Source organism: Xenopus tropicalis, chromosome 3 (genome assembly GCF_000004195.4).
Source record: "Xenopus tropicalis strain Nigerian chromosome 3, UCB_Xtro_10.0, whole genome shotgun sequence".
NCBI lineage: Eukaryota > Metazoa > Chordata > Amphibia > Anura > Pipidae > Xenopus > Xenopus tropicalis.
The window spans coordinates 1,231,953-1,247,587 of record NC_030679.2 but is presented as its reverse complement, the minus strand read 5'-3'; positions in this window follow the sequence as shown (position 1 = coordinate 1,247,587).

The window sequence follows — 15,635 nt, the reverse complement described above, 5'->3', positions numbered from 1 at the left end:
ATCGAGAGAGAGAGGGTACCGGAGTACTTTTACAGGCAAATGAGAGAAGAGAGGTAACCGGGGAAGTTTACTTACAGCAAATGAGAAGAGAGAAAAAAAAGGTAAACCGGGAAGTAACTTTAACAAGGCACAATGAGAGAGAGAAGCGTAACCGGGGAAGTACTTTCAGCAAATTGAGAGAGAGAGGTAACCCGGAGAACAAAGTAACTTCACAGCAAATGAGAGTGAGAGGTAAACCAGGGAAAGTACTTACAGGCAAATGAAGAGAGAGACGGTAACGGAGTACTTTACAAGCAAATGAGAGAGGAGGAGGTAACAGGAAAAGTTACTTACAGCCAAAATGAGAGAAAGGTAACCAGAGACTATATAGCCAAATAAGAGAGAGAGGTAACCAGAAAGTTCTTACAGCAAAATGACGAGAGAGAGGTAACAGGAGTACGGACAGCAAATGAGAGAGAGAGTAAACCAGAAGTACTTACAGCAAATGACGAGAGAGAGGTAACCAGAAGACTTACAGGCAAAATGAAGAAGAGACGGTAACCAGGAAGTAACTTTTAAGCAAATTCTGAGAGAGAGGAGAGTAACCAGGATAGTTACTTTTACAGCAATTGATTCGAGAGTTTGAGGTAACCCCAGAAGTACTTTATGGTACTGGACCTGAATTCCCATCTGGGCATTGAGAACTCACAAGAACTATTTGATATTTTATTGTGGTTATGCCTTGTACAGCACTGGGCTGGTGTGTTGTGTGTGTGTGTTTGTGTTTGGTGTGTGTGTGGTGTGTTATGTGTTTGTTGTGTGGTGTGTTTGTGTGTGTGTTTTGTGTGTGTTTGTTGTTTGTGGTGTGTGTGTTTGTGTGTGTGGTGTTTGTTGTGTGTGTGTTTTTTTGTGTTGTGTTTAAGCTGTGTTGTGCTGTTTGTGTGAATGTGTGTTACATGTTGTGTGTTGTTGTTTGTGCTGTTGTGTGTATGCATGTGTGGTGGGTGTGTGTGTGTGTGTGTTTTGTGTGTTTTGTGTGGTGTGTGTGTATTGTTTGTGTGTGTTTGTGGTGTGTGGTGTTTGGTGTTTGTTGTGTGTTTTGTGTGTGTGTGTGTTGTGTGTTGTTTTGTGTGAATAATTGTGTTTGTGTAGGGATGTGTTGGTGGAGTGGGATTGTGTGTTTGTGTTTTTTGTTTGTGTTTGTGTGTGTTTGTGGTGATTTGTGTGGGTTCATATATACAATGTAGTGTGTTAGTTTGTGTGCTGTGTTTGTGGTGTGTGTGTTTTGAAGGTTTGTGTGTGTGTGTTTGTTGTGTGTGACTTTGTGTGTGTGTTTGTGTTGATGTGTATGTGTATTGTGTGTGTGGTGTGTTGTGTGTGTTTGTGACAGAATGTGTGTGTGTTTTGTGGTGTGTTTTGTGTTTGTGTTGTGTGTTTGTTGTGTGTGTGTTTGTTGTGTGTTTGTGTTCACTATGTGTGTGTGTGTTTGTGTGTGTGTTTTGTGTGTTGTGTGTGTGGTGTGGTTTGTTTGTTGTGTGTGTGTGTGTGTTGTTGTTGTGTGTTCGTGGTTTGTTGTTGTGTGTTCTGTGTGTTGTTTTGTGTGGTTTGTGTGTGTTGTTTTGTGTGTGTGTTTGTGTGTGTGTGCAATGTTTTGTGTGTGTTGTGTGTGTGTTTGTGTGTGTGTTATGTGTTGTTGTGTGTGTGTTATGTGTGTGTGTGCATGGTGTTTTGTGTGTGTGTTATGTGTGATGTGTGTTGTGTTCTGTGTGATGTTGTTTGTGATGTGTGATTTGGGTCTGGAGATGTCTGATGTGGTTTTGTGTTTGTTGGCATGTGCTTTGTTGTGTAATTGTGTGGTGTGTTGTTGGGTGTGATGTGTTTGTTCTGCTCGTTCGTTTGTGTTTGTGTGTAGTGTGGTTTGTGTGTGTGTGTTTGTGTGTGTGGTGTTTGTGTTTGTATGTGGGGTGTTTTAGTGTGTGTGTGTTTGTGTGTGTGTTTGTGTGTGTTGTGTGTTTGTGTAACTGTGTTTTGTGCTGTTGTGTGAGTGTTTGTGTGTCTTGTTTGTGTGGTGTTTGTGTTTGTGGTTTGTGTTTGTGTGTGTTGGTGTTGTTGTTGTGTGTGTGTTGGTGTGTTGTGTGTTTTGTGCTGTGTGGTGTGTGTGTGTGCTGTTTGTGTGTGTGTTTGGTGTGTGTGTGTGTTTGATTGGTGTGCTGTGTGTTGTGTGTGTTCTGTGTGTGTGTTTGTGTTGTGTGTTTGTGTGTTTTGTGTGTGTTTGGTGTTTGTGTGGTGTAATGTGTGTGGTGTGTGTTTGTGTCGTGTTTGTTGTGTGTGTGTGTGTGGTGTGTTGTGTGTCGTGTTTGTGTGTGTGTGTTGTTTTTTGTGTGTGTGTTGTGTGTGTGTGTTTGTGTGTGTGTTTGTGTGTTGTGTATTGTTTGTGGTGTGTCTGTGTCTTGTGGGTTGTGTGTTTGTGTGTGTGGTGTGTGGTTTTGTGTGTGAGTGTGTTGTGTCGTTTGTGTGTGTGTGTTTGTGTGGATTGTGTGTGTTTGTCGTTGTGTGATGTATGTTATGTGTTGTGCTGTATTTGTGTGGTTGTGTAGTGTTTTATGCTGTGAATTCAAATTAGCACTGTGTTGTGTGTGTGTGTGTTTGTGTGTGTTTGTGTGTGTGTGTGTTGTATTGAGGCTTATTCATCAAAACTAGCTTGCTAACTGTCATACGTGGAGCTGCAGCCAGCCAACTGCTTGTTGCCTATTGGCCACTGCACTTGTATCAATCGGTATCATACTTCAGTCTTGCCCTCACTGCTCCATCTTGTCCTACTGTCCCCTCTTCCGCTACTGTCCCCATCTTGTCTCTGTCTTCCATTCTCGCCTACTGATCCCCACTTGCCCTTACTTCCACCCATCTTGCCCACTGTCTCCATCTTGCTGCCTTTACTGTCTCCATCTTGCCCTTACTGTCCCCATCTTGCCCTTACTTGTCATCAATCTTGGCCCTACTGTTCCATCTTGCCCTACGTGTCCCCATCTGGCCCTGACGTCTCCATCTATTTCCTACTGTCTCCATCTTGCCCTTACTGTCCCCTCTTGCCCTACTGTCTCCACTCTTGTGCCTACTGTTCTTCCATCTGCCCTCCCACTGTCCCCATCTTGTCCCTACTGTCTCCATCTCTGTTCCGTACTGTCTTCCATTGTCCTACTGTCTCCATCTTGTTCCTACTGTCTCCATCTTGTGCTACTGTCTCCATCTGGTCTACTATCCCCATCTTGCCCTACTGTCTCCATTCTTGCCTACTGTCTCCATTCTTGTCCTACGTCTCATCTTGCCTACTGTCCCCCATCCTTATCCTACTGCCCATCTGCCACTTATCCCCATCTTGCCCTACTGTCTCCATCTGCCTACTGTCTCCATCTTGTCCGACTTCTCCATCTTGTCCTACCTGTCCCATCTTGCCTACTAGTCTCCATCTTGTCCTACGTATCCCGCATCTTGCCTATTCTTCCATCTTGCCCCTACGTCTCCATATTCTCCTACCGTCCCCTCTTGTCCTACATATCCCCATCTTGCCCTACTGTTCCCCATCCGTGTCTACTGTCTCCATCTTGTCCTACATATCCCCATCTTGCCCTACCTGTCTCCATCTTGCCCTACTTGTCCCATCTTGCCCTACTGTCTCCATACTTAGTCCTCTTGTCTCCATCTTGTCTACTGTCCCCATCTTGTCCTACTGTCTCCATCGTGTGTCCGACTGTCTCCATCTGGTCCTACGTCTCCCATCTGTCTTACTGTCCCCATTCTTGGTTCCTACTGTCCCCATCATGCCCTACTGTCCCCATCTTGTCACTACTGTCTCACATCTTTCCTACTGTTCCCCATCTTGTCCTACTGTCCCCATTCTTGCCCTACGGTCGTCCAGCTTGTCCTCTGTCTCCTCATTTTCCTACCTGTCCCCATTCTTGTTCCTACTGTCTCCCATCTTGTCCTTACTGTCGTCCACTTCTTACCCTACTGTCTCACATCTTGTCCTTCTGCTCCATTTGTCCTACCTGTCTCCATCATTGCCTACTTGTCCACATCTTGTCCCTACATGTCACCATCTTGTCCTACTGTCTCCATCTTGTCCTACTGATCTCCATCTTGCCCTACTGTCTCCATCTTACCACCTTAACTGTCTCCATCTTGTCCTACTGTCTCCATCTGCCCTTACTGTGCCTTCACATCTTGCCCTTACGTCTCATTCTTGCTCCTACTGTCCTCCAATCTTGTCCCTACTGGTCTCCATCTTGCCCTACTGTCTTCCATCTTGTCCACGTGTCCCCATCTTGCGCCTACTGTCTCCATCTCTGTCCTACTGTCTCCACTTTGTCCTACTGCTCCCATCTCTGCCCTACTGTCTCCATCTTGCACCTACTGTTCTCCATCTTTCCTACTGTCTCATACTTGCCCTACTGTCTCATCTTTGTCCTACTGTCCCAATCTTGTCCTTACTGTCTCCATCTTGCCTACGGTCTCCACTCTTGTCCTACTGTCCCCATCCTTGATCTACTGTCTCCATCTTGTACCTACTGTCTCCATCTTGCCCCTACTGTCCCCATCTTGCCCTAACTTCCCCATCATGCCCTACTGTCTTCCATCTTGCGCCTACTGTCCTCCATCTTGCCCTACTGTCTTCCATTCTGTCACCTCACTGTCTCCATCTTGCTCCTACGGTCCCCACTGTCTTACTGTCCCCATCTGTCCTAGCTGTCACCCATCGTTGCCCTACATGTCTCCATCTTGCCCTACTGTCTTCCATTCTTGGTGCCTACTGTCCCCATGCTTGCCCTACGTGTCCCCATCCTTGTCCTACTGTCTCACTCTTGCCCTACTGTCCCCATTTAGCCCTACTGTCCTCATCTTGCCCTACTGTCCCATCCTGTGCCCTTGTACTGTACCCATCTTGTCCTACTCGTCTCCATCTATGCGCTACTGTCTCCATTCTTGCCCTAATGTCTCCATCTTGTTCCCTACTGTCCCCATCTTGCACGCCACTACTTCCCACTCTGTCCTACTGTACTCATCTTGCCCACATGTCCCCATCTTGCCCTACTGTCCCATCTTTGCCCTACTGTCTCCATCTTGTCCTAATGTCTCCATTTGCCCTACTGCACTCCATCTTGTCCTACTGTCTCCATCTATGTCCTTTACTGTTCCCCAATCTTGCCCTACTCGTCCTCCCATCATTGTCCTACTGTCTCCACTTGTCCTACGTCTCCATCTTGTCCTTACTGTCCCCACTTGTTCCTACTGTCTCCCTATCTTGTCCCTACTGTCTCCATTTGCCCTACTTGTCTTCCATCTTGTGCCTAATGCTTCTCCAATTCTTGCCCTACTGTCTCCATCTTCGCACCTACTGTCCCCATCTTGTCCTCTGTCTCCATCCTTGCCCACTGTCCCCGATCTTATACCTAACTGTCCCGCATCTTTCCTACTGTTCTCCATCTGCCCCGACTGTCCCCATCTTTGCCCTACGTCTCAATTTCTTGCCCTACTGTCCCCATCCTGTCCACTGTCTCCATCTTGGTCCTACTGTCTCCATCCTTGCCCTACTGTCTCCATACTTGCCCGCGCTACTGTCTCCATCTTGCCCCTACTGTTCTCCATCTTGCCCTACGTGATCCCCATCTCTGCCCTACTGGTCCCCATCTGTATCCTACTGGTCATCCATCTTGCCCAGCTGTCCCCATCTTGCATCCTACTGTCTCCATCTTGCCCTACTGTCTCCATCTTGTTCCTTACTGTCCCCATCTTGCCCTTACTGTCCCCATACTTGGTGCCTACTGTTCTCCATCTTGCCCTACTGTCCCCACTTGTTCCATACTGTCTTCATCTTCGCACCTACTGTCCCCATCTTGCCCTACTGTCTCCATCTTGCCCTACTGTCCCCATCTTGCCCTACTGTCCCCATCTTGTCCTACTGCTCCATCTTGGCCCTACGTTCCATCTTGTCCTAATGTCTACCATCTTGTCCTACTGTCCCCATCTTGCCCTACTGTCCCCATCTTGCCCTACTGTCTCCATCTTGCCCTACTGTCCCCATCTTGCCCTACAATGTCCCCATCTTGTCCTACTGTCTCCATCTTGGCCCTACTGTCCCCATCTTGTCCTAATGATCTCCATCTATGCCCTACTGACTTCCATCTTGTCCTACTGTCTCCATCTTGTCCTACTGTCCCCATCTTCCCTACTGTCTCCATCTTGTCCTACTGCTCGCCCCATCTTCGTCCTATGTCTCCATCTTGTCGCCTAACGTCCCCATCTTGTCTACTGTACTCCATTCTTGCCCTATGTCTCATCTTGCCCTACTGTCTCCATCTTGTCCTAATGTCTCCATCTTGCCCTACTGTCTCCACTTGCCGCTACTGCTGCCCATCTTGTCCTACTGTCCCATCTTGCCCTACTGTCTCGCATCTTGTCGTACTGTCCCAATCTTGCCCTTACTGTCCCATCTTGCCCTACTGTCTCCATCTTGCCCTACTGTCTCCATCTTGTTCTTTACTATCCCCATCTTGCCCTACGTCTCAATTCTTGCCCTACTGTCCCCATCCTTGCACCCTACTGTCCCCATCTTGCCTACTGTCCCCATCTCTGCCCTACTGTCCCCATCTTGCTCTAATTGTCCCCATCCTTGCCCCTACTGTCCCCATCTTGCCCTACTGTCCCCATCTTTGGCCCTAATTGTCCCATCATTGCCCTTACTTCCCCATCATTGCCCTATGTCCCCATCTTGCCCTACTGTCCCCATCTTTGCACCTACTGTCTCCATCTTGTCCTACTGTCTCCTCTGCCCTACTGTCTCCATCTTGCCTCCTACTGTCTCCATCTTGCACCTACTTGTCCCCATACTTGGCCCACTGTCCCCCTCTGCCCTACTGTCTCCATCTTTGCCCTACTGTCCCCATCTTGCCCTACTGTCCCCATCTTGCCCTACTGTCTCCATCTTGCCCTACTGTCTCCATCTTGCCCTACTGTCTCCATCTTGCCCTACTGTCTCCATCTTGCCTTATTATACTCCCTACAGTCAGTGATTGGCAGAAGCCCCGTATGCCCTGGGCTAATGGAGGGTTGAGGGATGTAGGGCGATGCCCAGATGCCCATAGTTACAGTATACAGAGGAATGTGCGGTGCAGGCAGGTAGAAACGCTCAGGAGTCGGTACCAGCAGTGCTGAGTATAAAGAGAATATCTCACATTAATGGGCACAAAGCTCTCTCGTGGCTGAAAGTGTCAGCTTCTTACTGTATCGAAATCCATTACTGGCAGCAGCGCCTTCCTTGTGATGCGCACGTGTTAAAGGGTAACATAACCTCCCAAGTCTGACAAAGCGCCAGGGCCTCACTCTGCCCCCCTCTCTCCTGCCGACACCTCGGCCCGCGGCTCTTGGGAGGCTCTGAAAGTCCTTATGGAATGGGGGAAAGTTGCAGAGACCCAGGGGGAGAGATGCATTAGTGGCGCTGCCATATCAAGTGGCTGAGGGGTGCGAAAGCGCGGGGGCTGAGAGGCCGTCACTCCCCACTAACAGGCACACGCTGACAGCATGAGGGGCTCTTACTTACAGGGCCACTAAAAGTTAACTTCTGGTGGCCGCAAGGTGGGAATAGCTGTGTTGCAATTGGGCTTTTTGTCCCATCATGCCAGGGGCTTAAAGAGACAGTGCTCCCTTTTCCAACATGAGCAGAACATTCTGCCTGGAAATATCTGTGGTTTCCGTTACTTCTGGCGCTGAACAAGGATATAAAGGCAGTCTCACTGAGCACTGATATCACTAATTACCTGTCCATAGAGGAGCCCTTGATAATGAGCTGCTCAGAGGCTATAGTGCCTTACTATACACACTGTCCCCCAGTTACAGCCCCTCCCACTGGCACCATCTTGCCTTACTATACACACTGTCCCCCAGTTACAGCCCCTCCCCCTGGCACCATCTTGCCTTACTATACACACTGTCCCCCAGTTACAGCCCCTCCCCCTGCACCCATCTTGCCTTACTATACACACTGTCCCCCAGTTACAGCCCCTCCCCCTGGCACCATCTTGCCTTACTATACACACACTGTCCCCAGTTACAGCCCCTCCCCTGGCACCATCTTGCCTTACTATACACACTGTCCCCCAGTTACAGCCCCTTCCCCTGGCACCATCTTGCCTTACTATACACACTGTCCCCCAGTTACAGCCCCTCCCCCTGGCACCATCTTGCCTTACTATACACACTGTCCCCCAGTTACAGCCCCTTCACCTGGCACTATCTTGCCTTACTATACACACTGTCCCCCAGTTACAGCCCCTCCCCCTGGCACCATCTTGCCTTACTATACACACTGTCCCGCAGTTACAGCCTCTCCCCCTGGCACCATCTTGCCTTACTATACACACTGTCCCCCAGTTACATCCCCTTCCCCTGGCACCATCTTGCCTTACTATACACACTGTCCCCCAGTTACAGCCCCTCCCCTGGCACCATCTTGCCTTACTATACACACTGTCCCCCAGTTACAGCCCCTCCCCCTGGCACCATCTTGCCTTACTATACACACTGTCCCCCAGTTACATCCCCTTCCCCTGGCACCATCTTGCCTTACTATACACACTGTCCCCCAGTTACATCCCCTTCCCCTGGCACCATCTTGCCTTACTATACACACTGTCCCCCAGTTACATCCCCTTCCCCTGGCACCCCCTTGCCTTACTATACACACTGTCCCCCAGTTACAGCCCCTCCCCCTGGCACCATCTTGCCTTACTATACACACTGTCCCACAGTTACAGCCCCTCCCCCTGGCACCATCTTGCCTTACTATACACACTGTCCCCCAGTTACAGCCCCTTCCCTTCATTGCAGATCTCCCCTTTGCACCCCCCCCCCTGCCCAAATCTCGCACTTTTCTGCCCCCCGTTTTCTCATAGTTTTTTTATGGCTTCCAGCAAAACTGTCATTTAGTAGAGGGAATGCTGCAGGGTCGGGTCACTGCCCATTACTGAAAGCGCAGGCGAGAGCCCACCGGAACCGCTCCATTAATGAATTCTCTCCCATACAGGAGGGCGAGTTTGCGTCATTATGTGCGAGCGCACCGCTATTTCTACTCCTCCCGGGAAATGACAACAAAATTAATCAGTGAAATGTCTTTTGTCTCAGTGCCGGCTCTAACTGTCAGGCACGAAATAATCCCGCTATTAATATCCCATCTTCATAACACTCTTCCTAAGGTTAACGAGGGGGGGGTTCATCAATGGGAACTCTGAGTACCACTCATGTATTATAAGGGGTAATGTACCCCCTACTGTAAATGATAAGGATATTAGCAGTCACTGAGGGGCTCTGTGCCCCCCATATAAAGGCACAAGGCTGAGTTATACAGGGAACTCTGAGTATCACTCATGTATTATAAGGGATACTGTACCCCCTACTGTAAATGATAAGGATATTAGCAGTCACTGAGGGGTTCTGTGCCCCCCATATAAAGGCACAAGGCTGCAGGCTGAGTTATACAGGGAACTCTGAGTATCACTCATGTATTATAAGGGATAATGTACCCCCTACTGTAAATGATAAGGATATTAGCAGTCCACTGAGGGGTTCTGTGCCCCCCATATAAAGGCACAAGGCTGCAGGCTGAGTTATAACAGGGAACTCTGAGTATCACTCATGTATTATAAGGGATAATGTACCCCCTACTGTATATGATAAGGATATTAGCAGTCACTGAGGGGGTCTGTGCCCATATAAAGGCACAAGGCTGCAGGCTGAGTTATACAGGGAACTCTGAGTATCACTCATGTATTATAAGGGATAATGTACCCCCTACTGTAAATGATAAGGATATTAGCAGTCACTGAGGGGTTCTGTGCCCCCATATAAAGGCACAAGGCTGCAGGCTGAGTTATACAGGGAACTCTGAGTATCACTCATGTATTATAAGGGATAATGTACCCCCTACTGTAAATGATAAGGATATTAGCAGTCACTGAGGGGTTCTGTGCCCCCCCATATAAAGGCACAAGGCCTGCAGGCTGAGTTATACAGGGAACTCTGAGTATCACTCATGTATTATAAGGGATAATGTACCCCCTACTGTAAATGATAAGGATATTAGCAGTCACTGAGGGGTTCTGTGCCACCCCATATAAAGGCACAAGGCTGCAGGCTGAGTTATACAGGGAACTCTGAGTATCACTCATGTATTATAAGGGATAATGTACCCCCTACTGTAAATGATAAGGATATTAGCAGTCACTGAGGGGTTCTGTGCCCCCCATATAAAGGCACAAGGCTGCAGGCTGAGTTATACAGGGAACTCTGAGTATCACTCATGTATTATAAGGGATAATGTACCCCCTACTGTAAATGATAAGGATATTAGCAGTCACTGAGGGGTTCTGTGCCCCCCATATAAAGGCACAAGGCTGCAGGCTGAGTTATACAGGGAACTCTGAGTATCACTCATGTATTATAAGGGATAATGTACCCCCTACTGTAACTGATAAGGATATTAGAAGTCAATGAGGGGTTCTGTGCTATAATATTGCAGATTGCGCTCATATATTGCACCCCGTACCCCGCTTTTCACCTTGCTAACGAGCGCTAATGTCTGGCCCATTTCAGGTTAGAGTGACACACACCTCTCGTCGCACTGGGGACCCCAGACCGCCCCCCCCCCCCGTGCAGTCGGAGTGCGTGGGTAATGCCAAGTGACGCGCGGAATGAGGTTAAGAGACGCCAATTTAACAGTTGCTAAACCAATTTCCCCCTTCGCCCCGCGCTGATGTCTCTCTATTTGCGGAGCGGCGCCGGCAGATCCAGTACTGTACTGGCCCGGCCTGATGGGCTGCTCTATAATAAGCCCCAGTGCGACCCATTGCCCTCACAGAGCATATATATCTCCCATTAGCGGGGTCCCGCGTCCCCCCATCTGAGGGAATGGAACTGTCACCAACCTGATGGCTTCCCGGTGACAAATGGAACCGACCGGCTTGGCCCCCGGCGCTCTTCATTCATTCAACCCCCACCCCAAGAAGCCATTAGGGAGTTGATTAGACTGAGGGACATTCTGTGGGTCGGTGCGAGAGGAACAGGCAGAACTCTCTCGGCCCAGCAGCACCTTATATTAACTAAATGGGCTCCCAGCATCCCTTTGGCTTTGGGACTAAGGGGTGGGGGAGGGTGGAACAGTCTTGGGGTGCCCGGGGGCCCATACTGCTCCTGTATAAATGAATGGCTATGGCCCCCAAGTCACACGTGTGATCTCCCTTGTACTGGGAATAGGGGTCTATACAGCTCCTTACTGTGTGTGTGTGGGGGCCAATAAATACCCCCCACTATTCTCTTCCCCCCCCATACCTACACTCACACACTCCTTGCTGCACTCTCTCTTTCTTATCCGCACTCTCTTTTTCCCATTTAATCCCCTTTTCCATCCCGTCGTTTGAATAAAATCACCGCAATTTGTGTTACTTTGAACGTAATTGTCATTTTTGTGTCATTTTACAGCTCTGGGAAATGTCAGAACAAATCGCTCTCGTTATAAATAAATCCTTCAAGGTGGGAACCTGCGCGGAACCACAAACCTTCTGTCTGTAACGGAACATCATTCCCTGAAATAATCAGTAATCACCAATACCCCCCCCGAGTAGCTTTATTGCCCCATATCTTTCCAATGTGTTGTCCCTCATGTTCCCCCGACATCTCCCCCTGTCCCTCGGGTTCCCCCAATATCTACCCCCGTCCCTTGGGTTCCCCCGACACCTTCCCCCGTCCCTTGGGTTCCCCCGACACCTTCCCCCGTCCCTTGGGTTCCCCCGACACCTTCCCCCGTCCCTCGGGTTCCCCCAATATCTACCCCCGTCCCTCGGGTTCCCCCGACACCTTCCCCCGTCCCTCAGGTTCCCCCGACATCTCCCCCTGTCCCTCGGGTTCCCCCAATATCTACCCCTGTCCCTCGGGTTCCCCCGACACCTTCCCCCGTCCCTCGGGTTCCCCCGACACCTTCCCCGTCCCTCGGGTTCCCCCCAACACATTCCCCCGTCCCTCAGGTTCCCCCCAACACCTTCCCCCGTCCCTCAGGTTCCCCCGACACCTTCCCCCGTCCCTCAGGTTCCCCCGACACCTTCCCCCGTCCCTCAGGTTCCCCCCAACACCTTCCCCCGTCCCTCAGGTTCCCCCGACACCTTCCCCCGTCCCTCAGGTTCCCCCGACACCTTCCCCCGTCCCTCAGGTTCCCCCGACACCTTCCCCCCTGTCCCTCAGGTTCCCCCGACACCTTCCCCCGTCCCTCAGGTTCCCCCGACACCTTCCCCTGTCCCTCGGGTTCCCCCAATATCTACCCCCGTCCCTTGGGTTCCCCCAACACCTTCCCCCGTTCCTCAGGTTCCCCCAACACCTTCCCCCGTCCCTCAGGTTCCCCCAATATCTACCCCCGTCCCTTGGGTTACCCCGACACCTTCCCCCGTCCCTCAGGTTCCCCCAACACCTTCCCCCCACATCTTCCCCCGTCCCTCAGGTTCCCCCCACATCTTCCCCCGTCCCTCAGGCTCCCCCCAACACCTTCTCCTGTCCCTCAGGTTCCCCCCAACACCTTCCCCCGTCCCTCAGGTTCCCCCCCACATCTTCCCCCGTCCCTCAGGTTCCCCCAACACCTTCCCCCCACATCTTCCCCCGTCCCTCAGGCTCCCCCCAACACCTTCTCCTGTCCCTCAGGTTCCCTCCACATCTTCCCCCGTCCCTCAGGTTCCCCCCAACACCTTCTTCTGTCCCTCAGGTTCCCCCCAACACCTTCCCCCGTCCCTCAGGTTCCCCCCAACTCCTTCCCCCATCCCTCACGTTCCCCCAACGCCTTCCCCCGTCCCTCACGTTCCCCCCAACGCGTTCCCCCGTCCCTCAGGTCCCCCCAACACCTTCCCCCGTCCCTCAGGTTCCCCCCAACACCTTCCCTTGTCCCTCAGGTTCCCCCAACACCTTCCCCCGTCCCTCAGGTTCCCCCAACATCTTCCCCCGTCCCTCAGGTTCCCCCGACACCTTCCCTTGTCCCTCAGGTTCCCCCAACACCTTCCCCCGTCCCTCAGGTTCCCCCAACACCTTCCCCCGTCCCTCAGGTTCCCCCGACACCTTCCCTTGTCCCTCAGGTTCCCCCAACACCTTCCCCCGTCCCTCAGGTTCCCCCAACACCTTCCCCCGTCCCTCAGGTTCCCCCAACATCTTCCCCCGTGCCTCAGGTTCCCCCAACACCTTCCCCCGTCCCTCAGGTTCCCCCAACACCTTCCCCCGTCCCTCAGGTTCCCCCAACATCTTCCCCCGTCCCTCAGGTTCCCCCAACATCTTCCCCCGTGCCTCAGGTTCCCCCAACACCTTCCCCCGTCCCTCAGGTTCCCCCAACATCTTCCCCCGTCCCTCAGGTTCCCCCAACACCTTCCCCCGTGCCTCAGGTTCCCCCAACACCTTCCCTTGTCCCTCAGGTTCCTCCAACACCTTCCCCCGTGCCTCAGGTTCCCCCAACATCTCCCCCTGTCCCTCAGGTTCCCCCAACACCTTCCCCCGTCCCTCAGGTTCCCCCAACACCTTCCCTTGTCCCTCAGGTTCCCCCAACACCTTCCCCCGTCCCTCAGGTTCCCCCAACATCTTCCCCCGTGCCTCAGGTTCCCCCAACATCTTCCCTCGTCCCTCAGGTTCCCCAACACCTTCCCTTGTCCCTCAGGTTCCCCCAACACCTTCCCCCGTCCCTCAGGTTCCCCCAACATCTTCCCCCGTGCCTCAGGTTCCCCCAACATCTTCCCTCGTCCCTCAGGTTCCCCCAACACCTTCCCTTGTCCCTCAGGTTCCCCCAACACCTTCCCCCGTCCCTCAGGTTCCCCCAACATCTTCCCCCGTGCCTCAGGTTCCCCCAACATCTTCCCCCGTCCCTCAGGTTCCCCCGACACCTTCCCCCGTCCCTCAGGTTCCCCCGACATCTTCCCCCGTCCCTCAGGTTCCCCCAACATCTTCCCCCGTCCCTCAGGTTCCCCCAACATCTTCCCCCGTCCCTCAGGTTCCCCCAACACCTTCCCTTGTCCCTCAGGTTCCCCCAACACCTTCCCTTGTCCCTCAGGTTCCCCCAACACCTTCCCTTGTCCCTCAGGTTCCTCCAACACCTTCCCCCGTGCCTCAGGTTCCCCCAACATCTCCCCCTGTCCCTCAGGTTCCCCCAACACCTTCCCCCGTCCCTCAGGTTCCCCCAACACCTTCCCTTGTCCCTCAGGTTCCCCCAACACCTTCCCCGTCCCTCAGGTTCCCCCAACATCTTCCCCCGTGCCTCAGGTTCCCCCAACATCTTCCCTCGTCCCTCAGGTTCCCCCAACACCTTCCCTCGTCCCTCAGGTTCCCCCAACACCTTCCCCCGTCCCTCAGGTTCCCCCAACATCTTCCCCCGTGCCTCAGGTTCCCCCAACATCTTCCCTCGTCCCTCAGGTTCCCCCAACACCTTCCCTTGTCCCTCAGGTTCCCCCAACACCTTCCCCCGTCCCTCAGGTTCCCCCAACATCTTCCCCCGTGCCTCAGGTTCCCCCAACATCTTCCCCCGTCCCTCAGGTTCCCCCGACACCTTCCCCCGTCCCTCAGGTTCCCCCAACATCTTCCCCCGTGCCTCAGGTTCCCCCAACACCTTCCCCCGTCCCTCAGGTTCCCCCAACATCTTCCCCCGTCCCTCAGGTTCCCCCAACATCTTCCCCCGTCCCTCAGGTTCCCCCAACACCTTCCCTTGTCCCTCAGGTTCCCCCAACACCTTCCCCCGTCCCTCAGGTTCCCCCAACATCTTCCCCCGTGCCTCAGGTTCCCCCAACATCTTCCCCCCGTCCCTCAGGTTCCCCCAACACCTTCCCTTGTCCCTCAGGTTCCCCCAACACCTTCCCCCGTCCCTCAGGTTCCCCCAACATCTTCCCCCGTGCCTCAGGTTCCCCCAACATCTTCCCCCGTCCCTCAGGTTCCCCCCACACCTTCCCCTGTCCCTCAGGTTCCCCCAACATCTTCCCCCGTCCCTCAGGTTCCCCCGACACCTTCCCCCGTCCCTCAGGTTCCCCCAACATCTTCCCCCGTGCCTCAGGTTCCCCCCAACACCTTCTCTTGTCCCTCAGGTTCCCCCAACACCTTCCCCCGTGCCTCAGGTTCCCCCAACACCTTCTCTTGTCCCTCAGGTTCCCCCAACATCTTCCCCCGTGCCTCAGGTTCCCCCAACACCTTCTCTTGTCCCTCAGGTTCCCCCAACACCTTCCCCCGTCCCTCAGGTTCCCCCAACATCTTCCCCCGTGCCTCAGGTTCCCCCAACACCTTCTCTTGTCCCTCAGGTTCCCCCAACATCTTCCCCCGTCCCTCAGGTTCCCCCGACACCTTCCCCCGTCCCTCAGGTTCCCCCAACATCTTCCCCCGTGCCTCAGGTTCCCCCAACACCTTCCCCCGTCCCTCAGGTTCCCCCAACATCTTCCCCCGTCCCTCAGGTTCCCCCAACATCTTCCCCCGTCCCACCAACACCTGCAAGTCACTGCCTTGAGCTGTCTCCCCCCTTCCTTCAAAACACCCCCTACAGACCCCGCCCCCCCAATTATGGGAGTTTATTCAATGTATCTCTATAGATCAGACTCCAACTGATCATAAAT